Source organism: Scyliorhinus torazame, chromosome 4 (assembly GCF_047496885.1).
Source record: "Scyliorhinus torazame isolate Kashiwa2021f chromosome 4, sScyTor2.1, whole genome shotgun sequence".
NCBI lineage: Eukaryota > Metazoa > Chordata > Chondrichthyes > Carcharhiniformes > Scyliorhinidae > Scyliorhinus > Scyliorhinus torazame.
The window spans coordinates 37,281,144-37,297,157 of record NC_092710.1 but is presented as its reverse complement, the minus strand read 5'-3'; the positions used below and the strand labels follow the sequence as shown (position 1 = coordinate 37,297,157).

Sequence of the window (16,014 nt, the reverse complement as noted above, 5' to 3'; positions counted from 1 at the left end):
AACACCTCAATAGTCTGGCTTCCCCATTTATCCTTCAAAACTTTCCCAACCCCTACAATCTTCATTTATCATGAAATGCCTTCAATCCCTTTAACCCCCTATCATTCTACCATTCTCAATCACTGAAACTGCACCCACCGAGGTAACATCCTCAAATCCCTACAACCCTCAATATCGGTTAAACACACCCACGCGCTTATTGTCTCTCAATCTCTGGAAATCTATCCAGTCCTACTACTATTGCATAGTCTGCAACGTTTTAAACCCTCAACCGCCACCCAGCCCAGGGGGAGAGGGATTGGGGGTGATGAATTGTGAATCATAGAATCAGAACATTTGCAGCGCAGGGGAATGTCATGCGGACCATCATGTCAGCACCGGCTCCAGAATGAGCCATTCAACCAGTCATGTCTCTCTACCTTCGCCCATAATGATTTGATTAATTCATACTTTCTCTTGGTCCCTCTCCCCAATACTGATAGCAAGTATTCACTTCCATATCCCCCACCCACGTTACCCCTGCCTTATTCAGGACTCCTTCATTCAACACTGACCGGTCCCCTTTGAGAAATTACTACTTTCCCCATCTAAATGGAGATAAATCTCAACGTGATTCAGTGCAGAGGGATCTGGGTGTCCTCGTGCACGATTCTCAGAACAGTATGTACAGCAGGTAATCATGAGGCAAATGGAATTATGGAACTTATAGCTCATGGGATGGAATACAAAGTAGGGACGTGGTACTGGAAAATGTACAATGCGTTGATGAAACAGCATCTGGAGAAATGTGTAAAGTTTTGGCATCCCTTATTTGAGTAGGGGTGTAATTGCTTCAGAGGGGCTGGTGAGAGGAGACTCACTGGACTCTAGAGGTAAGGAGTTTGTCTTGTGAAGTAAGATTGAGCAGTTGAGGCCTATACTCTGTTGAGATTAGAGGAATGAGAGGTGGTCTAACGGAGATATATAAGATGATGAAATGAATTGATAAAGTCGAGTGGAGTGGATGCTTCCCCTTGTGGGATAATCCAGAATGAGGGGTCATTGTTTTAGGATAAGTGGTTCACTAACCCAGAGTGCAGTGCATGCCGGGACTTTGAGTAAATTCAAGGAGGATATATGTTCTATTTGGTAATGGGTTGCGGGGTAATGGAGAATGGGCAGGTGTTAAGGCAGAGCGGAGATCAGCCACCATGGTATCGAATGGCAGAGTGTGTTCGAAGATTTGAAAAGTCTCTTGTTGGAACGAGCTCTTGTGAAATTATGGTGTGGAGAATCCGGCGTTGGATTGGGGGTGGGCACAGCAAGAAGTTTTACAACACCATGTTATAGTCCAACAGGTTTGTTTCCAATCACGAGCTTTCGGAGCGCAGATCCTTCATCAGGCGAATGAAGAGGTGGGTTCCACAAACAGATATATGGGCAAATTCAATGATGCAAGATGATACTTCGAATGCGAGTCTTTGCAGGTAATTAAGTTTTTACAGGTCTAGACGGTGGGTCTGGGGCGAGGCATAATCACAGGTTAAAGAGGTGTGAATTGTCTGAAGCCAGTGCTGTTGGTAGGATTTCGGAAGCTCAGGCCAGATAGTAGGGGGTGAATGTAATGAGACATGACTCAAAGCTCCCCGTTGGGGCCGTACTCTTGCGCACAGCAGAACTCGGCTATCAGTTTCTGCTCGGCGTTGTCACGTATCCTAAAGGAAGTCATGGAGAGCGCATACCCGAAGATCAGAGGCTGAATGTCCTTGACTGCTGAAATGTTCCACGGTTGGAAGGGAACATTCTTGCCTTGCAATTCTTGCTTAATGTCCAGTCGTCCGTTGTCGCAGCGTATGCTTGGTCTCGCCAATGTAGCACGCCTGGGAACATCATTTCCAGCACCGTGTGATGCAGAGGACATTGGCCGAGTCATAAAAGTATGTACCGCATACCTTGATGGATGGTAATGGAGGTAACAATTTCGATGATCTGGCAGGTATTACAGAGATTGCCATGGCAGGGTTCTGTGGCGTTGTGGTCGCTGTACTCCTGAAGGCTGGGGAGTTTGCTTCAAACAATGGTCTGTTTGAGGTTGTGCGGTTGTTTGAAGGCAAGGGGTTGCGGGGATGGCCTTGGCAAAATGTTCATCTTCGGCGATGACGTGTTGAAGGCTGTGAAGAAGTATGTCGAAGTTTCTCCGCTCCGGGGACGAACTGGACGACGAATGGTGCTCTGTCGGTTGTGTCCCGTGTTTGTCTTCTGTCGAGATCGCTGCGGTTTTTTGCTGTGGCACGTTGGAACTGTGGATCGATGAGTTGAGCGCCATATCCCATTCTTACAAGGTCGTCTTTCGGTGTTTGTAGATGCCGGTTTTGTTCCTCCTCGCCTGAGCAGATCCTGTGTACACGGAGGACTTGTCCATAGGGGATAGCTTCTTTGATGTGGTTCGGGTGGAAGTTGTAGAAGTGGAGCATCGTGAGGTTATCCGTGGGCTTGCGGTAAAGCGAAGTGCTGAGGCCACCGTCCTTGATGGAGGTTAGTGTATCCAAGAAGGCTACCAATTCTGGAGAGTAGTCCATGGTTAGTCTGGTGGTGGCATGGAACGTATTGATGTCATTCTGAGGGCAACTAAAAACATATCTGTGATCAATCGCCTTCCAACTGATGGTATGTGTCTCTGCTGTGGAAAGGCGTTGCTGCTTTCCGAATACGGTTGCCCATTGTTAGGTTCGCGTGTCAATGGTTGGGGTTTACAGCACTGCTTCTTTTCACCGGTCCAAAGATGAGCATCAAAATAGCAGAGGGCAGGTAATTGGCGAGTGGCAATGAGATAATTCTGAACATATTTTCTTCCCTACATGGAAAGGGCTTGCTGAACGCCGGTTTGCTCAGCACGGGGAAGGTGGGAGCACAGTGGTATTGTCTCTTGCTAGACAACTAATCCAGAGACCCAGGTTCATACTGTGAGGATCTGAGTTCCAATCGCAAGACTATAAATGGGATTTGAGTTCAGTTGACAAACCGGAATGTATTTATTAAAAAATCACTTCCTTTGAGGAAGGAACTCTGCCGTCCATACCTGACCTGGCCAACATGTCACTCCAAATCGACAGAGATGTGGTTGGCTCCTTAATCGCCTCAGAAATGGATGAGGAAACCATTCAGTTCAAGGACAATCAACGATGTGCAGTAAATGTTTAGCCAGCTATCGTCACCGATATCCCATGCTTGCAATCAAAATTGGTCAAATGGTCATAAAGATTTGGATTATTTAGTACAAATGTGGGCACTTTACAAGTCATATCTCGATAAGTGGACAGGTAATCGTGGATAATTTGACAGTGACTATAAATTGATAGGAATCCGGGTATATGGGAAAGACAGGAATCGCAGGACATCATGATGTTCCTTTGGAGAGCTGCGGATGAGTCCAAATGGTTTCTTTTAGCGCCCTAATTATAATTTGATTCTGTAAATAGTTGAAAACTTCTCAGCGAAAGTAAAAAATAGTTTCCCTTGTTACGGATCCCAACTGCACGCAGCCAAGATTATTAGTTAGCACGTAGACTCTGAATGGCTGTTTCAAATAAAGGGGTAAGTCCATTAATGCAGCCGTCACTTCTCCTCTGGTTTCCTTAATTATATTAAAAGCGGCTGCCCACAGGACTCAATAAAGTATTGATAGGCTACAGATCTCACTACCTCTGCCAGTAGGAGCGTGTGTGCAACAAAATGTATATTTTACTGAGTGTGATAACTCTCTTTGACGGTAAGAGATAATAAAAAAACATGTTGTTCAGATTGCTTTTCTATTCTTGTCTTTCATTTTAACACAGTACGAAGTCTTACAACACCAGGTTAAAGTCCAACATGTTTGTTTCGATGTCACTAGCTTTCGGGGACTGCTCCTTCCTCAGGTGAATGAAGAGGTATGTTCCAGAAACATATATATAGACAGATTCAAAGATGCCAGACAATGCTTGGAATGCGACCATTAGCAGGTGATTAAATCTTTACAGATCCAGAGATGTGGTAACCCCAGGTTAAAGATGTGTGAATTGTGTCAAGCCAGGACAGCTGGTAGGGTTTCGCAGGCCAGATGGTGGGGGATGAATGTAGTGCGACATGAATCTCAGGTCTCGGTTGAGGCCGCACTCATGTGGGAACTTGGCTATAAGTTTCTGCTCGGCGATTCCTCGTTGTCGCGCGTCCTGAAGGCCGCCAAAAAGTGCTCTCTTTGAGTAAGGCAATTCTCGAAAAAGACTCAAAATGAAAGAGTGTTTAATGAAATGAAAATGAAATGAACATTGCTTATTATCACGAGTGGGCTTCAATTAAGTTACTGTGAAGCCCCTTCGTCGCCACATTCCGGCGCCTGTTCGGGGAGGCCGTTACGGCGCGGAAGTTGTTCGGCAAAGGGGAGGTTTCGCTTTTGTAAAGAACAGTTTTGAAGCAAGCGTGCTGGACGCAGCGGAACTTGAGTCAGAACGTTGAGTCATTGAGAGTCAGGAAGTGACTGTCCCAAACCCAACTGGCAATAACCAGTCTTCAGGAAAGGGACTCGGTGGGCGGAGTATTGGAGTGAAGCGCCAAAGAGCAGCACAGCTCTGAACTCGCCCTGAATCCAGAGGCGGAGCTGCTGATATGCTGTCCGGATTCAGAGAGAGGCGCACGGCAAAGGAAGCAGCTGTTTGTTCTGGAGGAGAGGCACAGCAGAAGAAGAGGAAAGAGGGGCAACAGCGGAGCGAGGGGAGCAACAGCGCAGGGGGAATGCGGTCACTACAGGCAACATTGCTCACAGCCGGATAGCTTAGTCGGTAGAGCATCAGACTTTTAATCTGAGGGTCCAGGGTTCAGGTACCTATTCAGGCCATCATTTTAGATCCCAATTATCGATGCTGACGTGAACCCATCGAGTGAATCCACTGGGAAAGAAGTGCGTCGTCCCATTGTGGCTCTGCTACCCCTCAAACCCCTGTCTGTTCCAATCCCAGTTTCCAGCCAAGGCCCGTCGTCTTTGCATTCCACGGGGTTCAATGTTTCATCTATTCTCCTTTGTGTGAATAATACCATCATTACAAGGAGACATCTCTGCCCATCGCTTTCAGATTGATCCCTCAAATATTTGCATTATGCTGATCTTTATCATTTTTTTTGCTGATTTTGAGCTTTTAGGGGAGTTGAATCTGAATTCCGACATGATCAGATATTGGATTTCATCCAGTCCCAATAAAGGATGCTCTTTGGATCTGTCCGTTGCTGCTGTTCAGTTAAACCTCATTGTTATGTTCCAATAAATTCCATCCCATTTATATGTAAATACATTTCACTTTGTTTTCTTAATTCAAAGCCATTCTGCACTCTGTTCCCTTGGTTTCTGTGGCCATTAGCACCCGGTTTCCCTGGGTTTCTGTGGCTATGGCTCATCTTTCTTTCTCACTCCACAGTATAAATATTTCCCACTTTCTCTGTCTGCTAGCTTTGTCAAAGAGTCATCGGACTCAAAACGGTAGCTCTTTGCTCTCCCTGCAGATGCTGCCAGACCTGCTGAGATTTTCCAGCATTTTCTCTTTCGTGTCTGTATTTCTGTTCACAGGGAAATTCAATGGCAACTTGTCCAAAAGCAGCAATGGTTCCACTGGGGCTCGAACCGAGGACCTGCTGCGTGTAAATCAGACGTGAAGAGCACTACAGCATGGAACCAGCTGGTAACAGCAGTATTCCTTTTTTGACTGGAGGTTCCATCGCTCCGGAACCTTTGTAAAGCGTCTATTTGATGGGAATGGATCAGCTGTCAACACCTGACTTGCTGTATAACATGTTTGCCTGTCCCATAAAGTCGCGTTCAGCTGATTGTGACCAATTTTTTCTCTTTGAGTCAGGCAATTCTCGAAAAAGACTCTAAATGAAAGAGCGTTTAATGAAATGAAAATCACTTAGTGTCGCAAGTAGGGCTGCACGGTAGCATAGTGGTTAGCACAATTGCTTCACAACGCCAGGGTCCCACGTTCGATTCCCGGCTTGGGTCGCAGTCTGTGCGGAGTCTGCACGTTCTCCCCGTGTGTTTGTGGGTTTCCTCCGGGGACTCTGGTTTCCTCCCACAGTCGAAAGATGTGCGGGTTAGGTGGATTAGCCATGCTAAATTGCTCTGAGTATTGGACTGGGTTATGGGGATAGGGTGGGGGTATGGGCTTGGGTGGGGTGCACTTTCCAAGAGCCGGTGCTGACTCGATGGGCCAAATGGCATCCTTCTGCACTGTAAATTCTATGAACAATAGGCTTCAATGAAGTTACTGTGAAAAGCCCCGAGTCACCACAATCCGGCGCCTGTTCAGGGAGGACGGTACGGCGCGGAAGTTGTGAGGCAAAGGGGAGGTTTCGCTTTTGTAAAGAAAACTTTGGAAGCAAGCGTGCTGGACGCAGCGAACCTTGAGTCAGAATGTTGAGTCATTGAGAGTCAGGAAGTGACTGTCCCAAACCCAACTGTGAATAACCAGTCTCCAGGAAAGGGACTCGGTGGGCAAAGAATCAAACTGAGGCGCCGAAGAGCAGCACAGCTCTGAACTCGCCCTGAATCCAGAGGCGGAGCTGCTAATATGCCGTCTGGATTCAGAGAGTGGCGCAGGGCAAAGGAAGCAGCTGTTTGTTCTGGAGGAGAGGCACAGCATAAGAAGAGGAAAGAGGGGCAACAGCGGAACGAGAGGAGCAACAGCGAAGGGGGAATGCGGTCACTACAGGCGGCATCACTTACAGCCCGCATAGCTCATTCGGTAGAGCGTCAGACTTTTAATCTGAGGGTCCAGGGTTCAAGTCCCTGTTCGGGCGATCATTTTAGATCCCAATGATCGATGCTGACGAGAACCCATCGAGTGAATCCACTGGGAAAGAATCCCATCGGCCATTGTGCCCCTGCTACCCCTCAAATCCGTGTCTGTTCCAATCCCAGTTTCCAGCCAAGGTCCATCGCCTTTGCATTCCACGGGTTTCAAGGTTTCATCCATTCTCTTTTGTGTGAATAATACCATCATTACAAGGAGAAATCTCTGCCCATCGCTTTCAGATTGATCCCTGAAATATTTGCGTTATGCTGATTTATTATCATTTTTTTGCTGATTTTGAGCTTTTAGGCGAGTTGAATCTGAATTCCGACATGATCAGAAATTGAATTTCATCCAGTCCCAATAAAGGATGCTCTTTGGATCTGTCCGTTGCTGCTGTTCAGTTAAACCTCATGGTTATGTTCCAATAAATTCCATCACATTTATATTTAAATACATTTCACTTTGTTTTCTTAATTCAAAGCCAATCTGCACTCTGTCCCCTGGGTTTCTGTGGCCATTAGCACCCGGTTTCCCTGGGTTTCTGTGGTTATGGCTCATCTTTCTTTCTCACTCCACGTATAAATATTTCCCACTTTCTCTGTCTGTTAGCTTTGACAAAGAATCATCGGACTCGAAAAGTGAGCTCTTTGCTCTCTCCTACAGATGCTGCCAGACCTGCTGAGATTTTCGAGCATTTTCTATTTCGTGGTTGTATTTCTGTTCACATGGAAATTCAATTGGTCACAACTTGTCCAAAAGGGTCCACTGGGGCTCGAACCCAGGATCTGCTGCGTGCAAAGCAAACGTGATCACCACTACCCCACGGAACCAGCTAGCAGCAGTCATGCTCCTTATATGACTGGAGTTTGTGATTGTTCCATCGCTCCGGAACCTTTGTCAAGCGTGTCTTTGATGGGAATGAATCAGCTGTCAACACCTGACTTGCTGTATAATATGTTTGCGTGTCCCACAAAGTCGCGTTCAGCTCATTGTGCCCAAATTTTCTCTTTGAGTCAGGCAATTCTCGAAAAAGACTCAAAATGAAAGAGCGTTTAATGAAATGTAAATCGCTTACTGTCACGAGTAGGCTTAAATTAAGTTACTGTGAAAAGCCGCTAGTCGCCACATTCCGGCGCCTGTTCGCGGAGGCCGGTACGGTGTGGAAGTTGTTAGGCAAAGGGGAGGTTTCGCTTTTGTAAAGAACCGTTTTGAAGCAAGCGTGCTGGACGCAGCGAACCTTGAGTCAGAGTGTTGAGTCATTGAGAGTCAGGAAGTGACTGTCCCAAACCCAACTGGGAATAACCAGTCTCCAGAAAAGGGACTCGGTGGGCGGAGTATCGGAGTGAAGCGCCAAAGAGCAGCACAGCTCTGAACTCGCCCTGAATCCAGAGGCGGAGCTGCTGATATGTCGTCAGAGAGTGGCGCAGGGCAAAGGAAGCAGCTGTTTGTTCTGGAGGAGAGGCACAGCATCAGCAGAGGAAAGAGGAGCAACAGCGAAGGGAGAGGGGCAATAGCGGAGCAAGAGGAGCAACAGTGAAGGGGTAAATGGTCACTACAGACGACATCGCTCAAAGCCCAGATAGCTCAGACGGGAGGGCATCAGACTTTTAATCTGAGGGTCCAGGGTTTAAGTGCTGGTTTGGGCGATCATTTTAAATCCCAATGATCGATGCTGATCTGAACTCATCGAGTGACTCCACTGGGAAAGAAGCCCATCGGCTCATTGTGCCTCTGCTACCCCTCAAACTCCTGTCTGTTCCAATCCCAGTTTCCAGCCAAATTCCTTCGCCTTTGCATTCCACGGGTTTCAAGGTTTCATCTATTCTCTTTTGTGTGAATAATACCATCATTACAAGGAGAAATCTCTGCTCATCGCTTTCTGATTGATCCCTGAAATATTTGCGATATGCTGATATATAATCATTTTTTTGCTGATTTTGAGCTTTTAGGCGAGATGAATCCTAATTCCGACATGATCAGAAATTGAATTTCATCCAGTCCCAATAAAGGATGCTCTTTGAATCTGTCCGTTGCAGCTGTTCAGTTAAACCTCATTGTTATGTTCCAATAAATTCCATCACATTTATATTTAAATACATTTCACTTTGTTTTCTTAATTCAAAGCCAATCTGCACTCTGTCTCCTGGGTTTCTGTGGCAATTAGCACCCGGTTTCCCTGGGTTTCTGTGGCTATGGCTCATCTTTCTTTCCCACTCCACATTATAAATATTTCCCACTTTCTCTGTCTGTTAGCTTTGACAAAGAGTCATCGGACTCGAAACGTTAGCTCTTTACTCTCCCGACAGATGCTGCCAGACTTGCTGAGATTTTCCAGCATTTTCTCTTTCGTGGTTGTATTTCTGTTCACATGGAAATTCAATCGGTCACAACTTGTCCAAAAGCAGCAATGCCTCCACTAAAACTCGAACCCTGGACCTGCTGCGTATAAAGCAGACGTGATAACCACTATACCATGGAACCAGCTGCACTCCTTATATGACCGGAGTTTGTGATTGTTCCATCGCTCCGGAACCTTTGTAAAGCGTCTCTTTGATGGGAATGGATCAGCTGTCAACACCTGACTTGCTGTATTACATGTTTGCGTGTCCCACAAAGTCGCGTTCAGCTGATTGTGCCCAATTTTTTCTCTTTGAGTCAGGCAATTCTCGAAAATGTCTCAAAATGAAAGAGCGTTTAATGAAATGAAAATGAAATGAAAATCGTTCATTGTCACAAGTAGGCTTCAATTAAGTTTCTGTGAAAAGCCCCGAGTCACCACATTCCTGCGCCTGTTCGAGGAGGCCGGTACGGCGTGGATGTTGTTCGGCAAAGGGGAGGTTTCGCTTTTGTAAAGAACAGATTTGAAGCATGCGTGCTGGACGCAGCGAACCTTGAGTCAGAATGTTGAGTCATTGAGAGTCAGGAAGTGGCTGTCCCAAACCAACTGGGAATAACCAGTCTCCAGGAAAGGGACTCGGTAGGCCGAGTATCGGAGTGAATCGTCGAAGAGCAGCACAGCTCTGAACTCGCCCTGAATCCAGAGGCGGAGCTGCTGATATGCTGTCCGGATTCAGAGAGTGGCGCAGGGCAAAGGAGGCAGCTGTTTGTTCTACAGGAGAGGCACAGCATAAGCAGAGGAAATAGGGGCAACAGCGGAGCGAGAGGAGCAAAAGCGAAGGGGGAATGCGGTCACTACAGGCAACATCACTCACAGCCCGGATAGCTCAGTCGGTGGAGCTTCAGACTTTTAATCTGAGGGTCCCAGGTTCAAGTCCCTGTTCGGGCGATCATTTTTAATCCCAATGATCGACGCTGACCTGAACTCATCGAGAGAATCCACTGGGAAAGAAGCCCATCGGCCCATTATGAATCTGCTACCCCTCAAACCCCTGTCTGTTCCAATCCCAGTTTCCAGCCAAGGGCCGTCGCCTTTGCATTCCACGGGGTTCAAGGTTTCATTTATTCTCTTTTGTGTGAATAATACCATCATTACAAGGAGAAATCTCTGCCCATCGCTTTAAGATTGATCCCTGAAATATTTGCGTTATACTGATTTATTATCATTTTTTTGCTGATTTTGAGCTTTTAGGCGAGTTGAATCTGAATTCTGACATAATTGCTAATTTGCAAGTGCAGTTGGGGAGGGTTTAAACTAATGTGGCAGGGTAATGGGAACCGATGTAGGAAGTCAGTGGGGACGGAAACAAAAGGCAGGAAGGGAGAGTGTGCAAAGCATGCCCAGAGAAAGCAGGGCAGAGAGCTGGGAAAGTCTACATTAAACTGCATTTCTTTCAATGCAAGGGGCCTGACGGGGAAAGCGGATGAACTCAGGGCATGGATGGGCACATGGGACTGTGATATTATAGCTATGACTGAAACATGGCTAAGGGAGGGGCAGGACTGGCAGCTCAATGTTCCGGGGTATAGATGCTATAGAAAGGATAGAGCAGGAGGTAAGAGAGGAGGGGGAGTCGCGTTTTTGATTAGGGAGAACATCACGGCAGTACTTAGAGGGGATATATCCGAGGGTTCGCCAACTGAGTCTATATGGGTGGAACTTAAAAATAAGAAGGGAGAGATCACCTTGATAGGACTGTACTACAGGCTCCCAAATAGTCAGCGGGAAATTGAGGAGCAAATATGTAAAGAGATTACAGATAGCTGCAAGAAAAATAGGGTGGTAATAGTAGGGGACTTAAACTCTCCCAACATTGACTGGGACAGCCATAGCATTAGAGGCTTGGATGGAGGGAAATTTGTTGAGTGTATTCAGGAGGAATTTCTCATTCAGTATGTGGATGGACCGACTAGAGAGGGTGCAAAACTTGACCTCGTCTTGGAAATAAGGAAGGGCAAGTGACATAAGTGTTAGTGAGGGATCACTTTGGGACAAGTGACCATAACTCCATTAGTTTTAAGATAGCTATGGAGAATGATAGCTCTGACCCAAGAGTTAAAATTCTTAATTGGGGCAAGGCCAATTTTGATGGTATCAGACAGGAACTTTCAGAGGTAAATTGGGAGAGACTTTTGGCAGGCAAAGTGACGGCTAGTAAATGGGAGGTTTTTAAAAATGTGTTAACCAGTGTTCAGGGTAAGCACATTCCCACTAGAGTGAAGGGCAAGGCTGGTAGAAGTAGGGAACCCTGGATGACTCGAGATATTGAGACTCTGGTCAAAAAAAAGAAGGAGGCATATGACGTACATAAACAACTGGGATCAAGTGGATCCCTTGAAGAGTATAGAGATTGTCGAAATAGAGTTAAGTGGGAAATCAGGAGGGCAAAAAGGGGACATGAACTTGCTTTGGCATGTAATGCAAAGGAGAATCCAAAGAGCTTCTACAGATACATAAAGGGAAAAAGAGTAACTAGGGACAGAGTAGCGCCTCTTAAGGATCAACAAGGGCATCTATGTGCAGAGCCTCAAGAGTTGGGTGAGATCCTGAATGAATATTTCTCATTGGTATTCACGGTGGAGAAAAGCATGGATGTTAGGAAACTAAGGGAAATAAATAGTGATGTCTTGAGAAGTGTGCACATTACAGAGGAGGAGGTGCTGGAAGTCTTAAAGCGCATCAAGGTAGATAAATCCCCTTTAGATATCGTTCTTTTACATTTCTGTGTCATAAATGTGTCCAACGTCTCCTAATCAATAGCGAACTCCTGCAGATGACAATTCACGTCGCTGTGAACTGTGTTTTAAGACTCATTCATTGCAATATTTCAGGCGAATCTGCTCCAGGCAGCCTTGCAAACAGCCACGGTACCGTATCACATCAGCCTACCTTGAAATTGCGGCATTGAATAGATCAGCAGCGCTGTGCAGGAATTACTAACCCTCTTGCCAGTAATTTGGCTCAAATGCTGCCACCTTCAACAAACCGATTGCTTAACATGCAGTCGTTTCCTGGCTACGCCAAATACTTCGAAATAATGATTCGAAATGTCTTTTTCAAAAAGCTGCACTACCCACTTATAATGTGGTGCTAATTACACTGATGTGGAGATGTGCTCACTGGGGTGAGCACAGTAAGAAGTCTTACAACACCAGGTTAAAGTCCAACAGGTTTGTTCCGATGTCACTAGATTCCGGAGCGCTGCTCCTTCCTCAGGTAATTTCGCCTGGTGAAACACGTCTGGAACGATCAAAATACCTTACGGCGAGAAGTATACTTGTTTGCTAATCTATTGAGAGGCGACGCATGATCTCCCGGTTAATGTCCTTAACTTGTAAACCCCCGAACCATTTACCCAAATTTAAAATTCAGCTGGCTCATCATCATTTCGTGCTGAAGCAGCAGCCCTCCATTCGGACTAATGTGAGCGCCTGTCCTGCAATTGCAAATAATTTGCATGATGTTGAGATGCTGGCGCTGGATACAGAAAGATGTGTGACAGCAACAAGAAGTGTTACAGCAACAGGTTTATTTGAAATCACAAGCTTTGGCAGCGCCGTCCCTTCATCAGTTTGAGTGATGAAGGACCACTTTACCTGATGAAGGCACAGCGCTGCCAAAGTTTACGATTTCAAGTCAACCTGTTGGACTTTAATATCGTGGTGTGAGACTTCTTACTGAATGATCCGCATGCACTTTATTGCGGCACGGTTACATTTCGACTGAATTTTGAATTCACAGGGTCAGCTGCTTTTACTCTTTCAATGAAGAAAGCCGCCCAAAGGCTTTTGCGGACAAGTACTGGAAATGTGAGCCGTAGCACATCCCGTGCTAGAATAATAATAATCTTTACTGTCACACGTAGACGTACATTAACACTGCCTATATTTCAAATTTCCTTTGAATTTCGGCGGGAGCGGTGCGCAGGGGCCTTCTGGGAGGTGAGTAGTCACTTTAAAAACCCTTACCTTTGCAGGAGCAGCCCTTTGAATTTCGGTGGGAGCGGTGCGCAGGGGCCTTCTGGGAGGTGAGTAGTGACTTTAAAAACCCTTTCCTGGTCCCGCGTCTGTTCTTCGTTTCTGTTTTATTTTTTTATATATATAAGGCGGGAACCGGAAGTTCGACCCGCGGACTTCTGGGAACACCCCCCCCCCCCACCCAACCAATAAATTCTGGTGGAGAGGAAACCCGAGACACTACACGTGTAGTGTCTCCCACCCACCCTCCTCCTCTAACCTAATAATAAAACCCATTGGTGTGAGGTAAGTACCATATTTTATTATTAACACTAAGAAGGTAAGTAAGTGATTTTTACTCATTTTTACTTTTATACCTTTTTCAAATTGTGTGTGTGTGTGTCGGGGGGGAAACTGAAGTGACATCACAGAAAAGCTGTGGCCTGAGTGGCTGGTTGGGATTCTACACTAAATTTAAAAAAAAATTGAGCATTGGTAACTAATTAACCATATTTACTTAATTATAATTTAGAGGTATATCTAAGCCAGAGATCGGAGAGTACTATATTTAGCTTGCGCATTTCTAATAGAAATATAGTGCCAGGAAACAGATAGTTAACAGTAACTTTGAAATTTAAAAAAAAAAAAAATGTTTTAATAAAAATTTTTTAATTTTAATTTTAATTAATTGACGCAATGTCAGTTAGAGGGGTGCTGTGCTCTGACTGTGAGATGTGGCAGGTCCGGGAGGCTTCCAGCGTCCCGGATGGCTTCATCTGCAGAAAGTGCACCCAACTGGAGCTCCTCACAGACCGCATGGTTCGGTTGGAGCAGCAATTGGATGCACTTAGGAGCATGCAGGTGGTGGAAAGCGTCATAGATCGCAGTTATGTAAATGTGGTCATACCCAAGGTGCAGGCAGAGAAATGGGTGACCACCAGAAAGGGCAGGCAGTCAGTGCAGGAATCCCCTGTGGTTGTCCCCCTCTCGAACAGATATACCCCTTTGGATACTATCGGGGGGGGGGATAGCCTATCAGGGGAAAACAGCAGCAGCCAGAGCAGTGGCACCACGGCTGGCTCTGATGTTCAGAAGGGAGGGTCAAAGCGCAGAAGAGTAATAGTAATAGGGGATTCTATAGTCATGGGCACAGATAGGCGCTTCTGTGGACGTGAAAGAGACTCCAGGATGGTATGTTGCCTCCCTGGTGCCAGGGTCCAGGATGTCTCCGAACGGGTAGAGGGCATCCTGAAGGGGAGGGCAAACAGGCAGAGGTCGTTGTACATATTGGTACTAACGACATAGGCAGGAGGGGGCATGAGGTCCTGCAGCAGGAGTTCAGGGAGCTAGGTAGAAAGTTAAAAGACAGGACCTCGAGGGTTGTAATCTCGGGATTACTCCCTGTACCACGTGCCAGTGAGGCTAGAAATAGGAAGATAGAGCAGATAAACACGTGGCTAAACAGCTGGTGTAGGAGGGAGGGTTCCCATTATCTGGACCACTGGGAGCTCTTCCGGGGCAGGTGTGACCTGTATAAGAAGGACGGGTTGCATCTAAACCGGAGAGGCATAAATATCCTGGCCTCGAGGTTTGCTAGTGTCATACGGGAGGGTTTAAACTAGTATGGCAGGGGGGTGGGCACAGGAGCAATAGGTCAGAAGGTGAGAGCATTGAGGGAGAACTAGGGAATAGGGACAGTGTGGCTCTGAGGCAGAGCAGACAGGGAGAAGTTGCTGAACACAGCGGGTCTGGTGGCCTGAAGTGCATATGTTTTAATGCAAGAAGTATTACGGGTAAAGCAGATTAATTTAGAGCTTGGATTAGTACTTGGAACTATGATGTTGTTGCCATTACAGAGACCTGGTGTTGAGGGAAGGGCAGGATTGGCAGCTAAACGTTCCAGGATTTAGATGTTTCAGGCGGGATAGAGGGGGATGTAAAAGGGGAGGCAGAGTTGCGCTACTGGTTCGGGAGAATATCACAGCTGTACTGCGAGAGGACACCTCAGAGGGCAGTGAGGCTATATGGTAGAGATCAGGAATAAGAAGGGTGCAGTCACAATGTTGGGGGTATACTACAGGCCTCCCAACAGCCAGCGGGAGATAGAGGAGCAGATAGGTAGACAGATTTTGGAAAAGAGTAAAAACAACAGGGTTGTGGTGATGGGAGACTTCAACTTCCCCAATATTGACTGGGACTCACTTAGTACCAGGGGCTATGACGGGGCGGAGTTTGTAAGGAGCATCCAGGAGGGCTTCTTAAAACAATATGAAGACAGTCCAACTAGGGAAGGGGCGGTACTGGACCTGGTATTGGGGAATGAGCCCGGCCAGGTGGTAGATGTTTCAGTAGGGGAGCATTTCGTTAACAGTGACCACAATTCAGTAAGTTTTATATTACTGGTGGACAAGGATAAGAGTGGTCATAGGATGAACGTGCTAAATTGGGGGAAGGTTAATTATAACAATATTAGGCGGGAACTGAAGAACATAGATTGGGGGCGGATGTTTGAGGGCAAACCAACATCTGACATGTGGGAGGCTTTCAAGTGGCAGTTGAAAGGAATACAGGACCGGCATGTTCCTGTGAGGAAGAAGGATAACTACGGCAATTTTCGGGAATCTTGGATGACGAGAGATGTTGTAGGCCTCGTCAAAAAGTAAAAGGAGGCATTTGTCAGGGCTAAAAGGCTGGGAACAGACGAAGCCTGCGTGGAATATAAGGAAAGTAGGAAGGAACTTAAGCAAGGAGTCAGGAGGGCTAGAAGGGGTCACGAAAAGTCATTGGCAAATAGGGTTAAGGAAAATCCCAAGTCTTTTTACACGTACATAAAAAGCAAGAGGGTAGCCAGGGAAAGGGT

At 46.4% G+C, this 16,014-nt stretch overlaps 1 non-coding gene across 1 annotated transcript; it reads left to right on the top strand.

Moving 5' to 3' along the window:
* Positions 1-6,731: 6,731 nt before the first annotated feature.
* trnak-uuu (transfer RNA lysine (anticodon UUU)) lies at positions 6,732-6,804 on the top strand. Its single transcript has one exon. It is a non-coding gene; the product is annotated as a tRNA-Lys (tRNA).
* Positions 6,805-16,014: the final 9,210 nt, after the last annotated feature.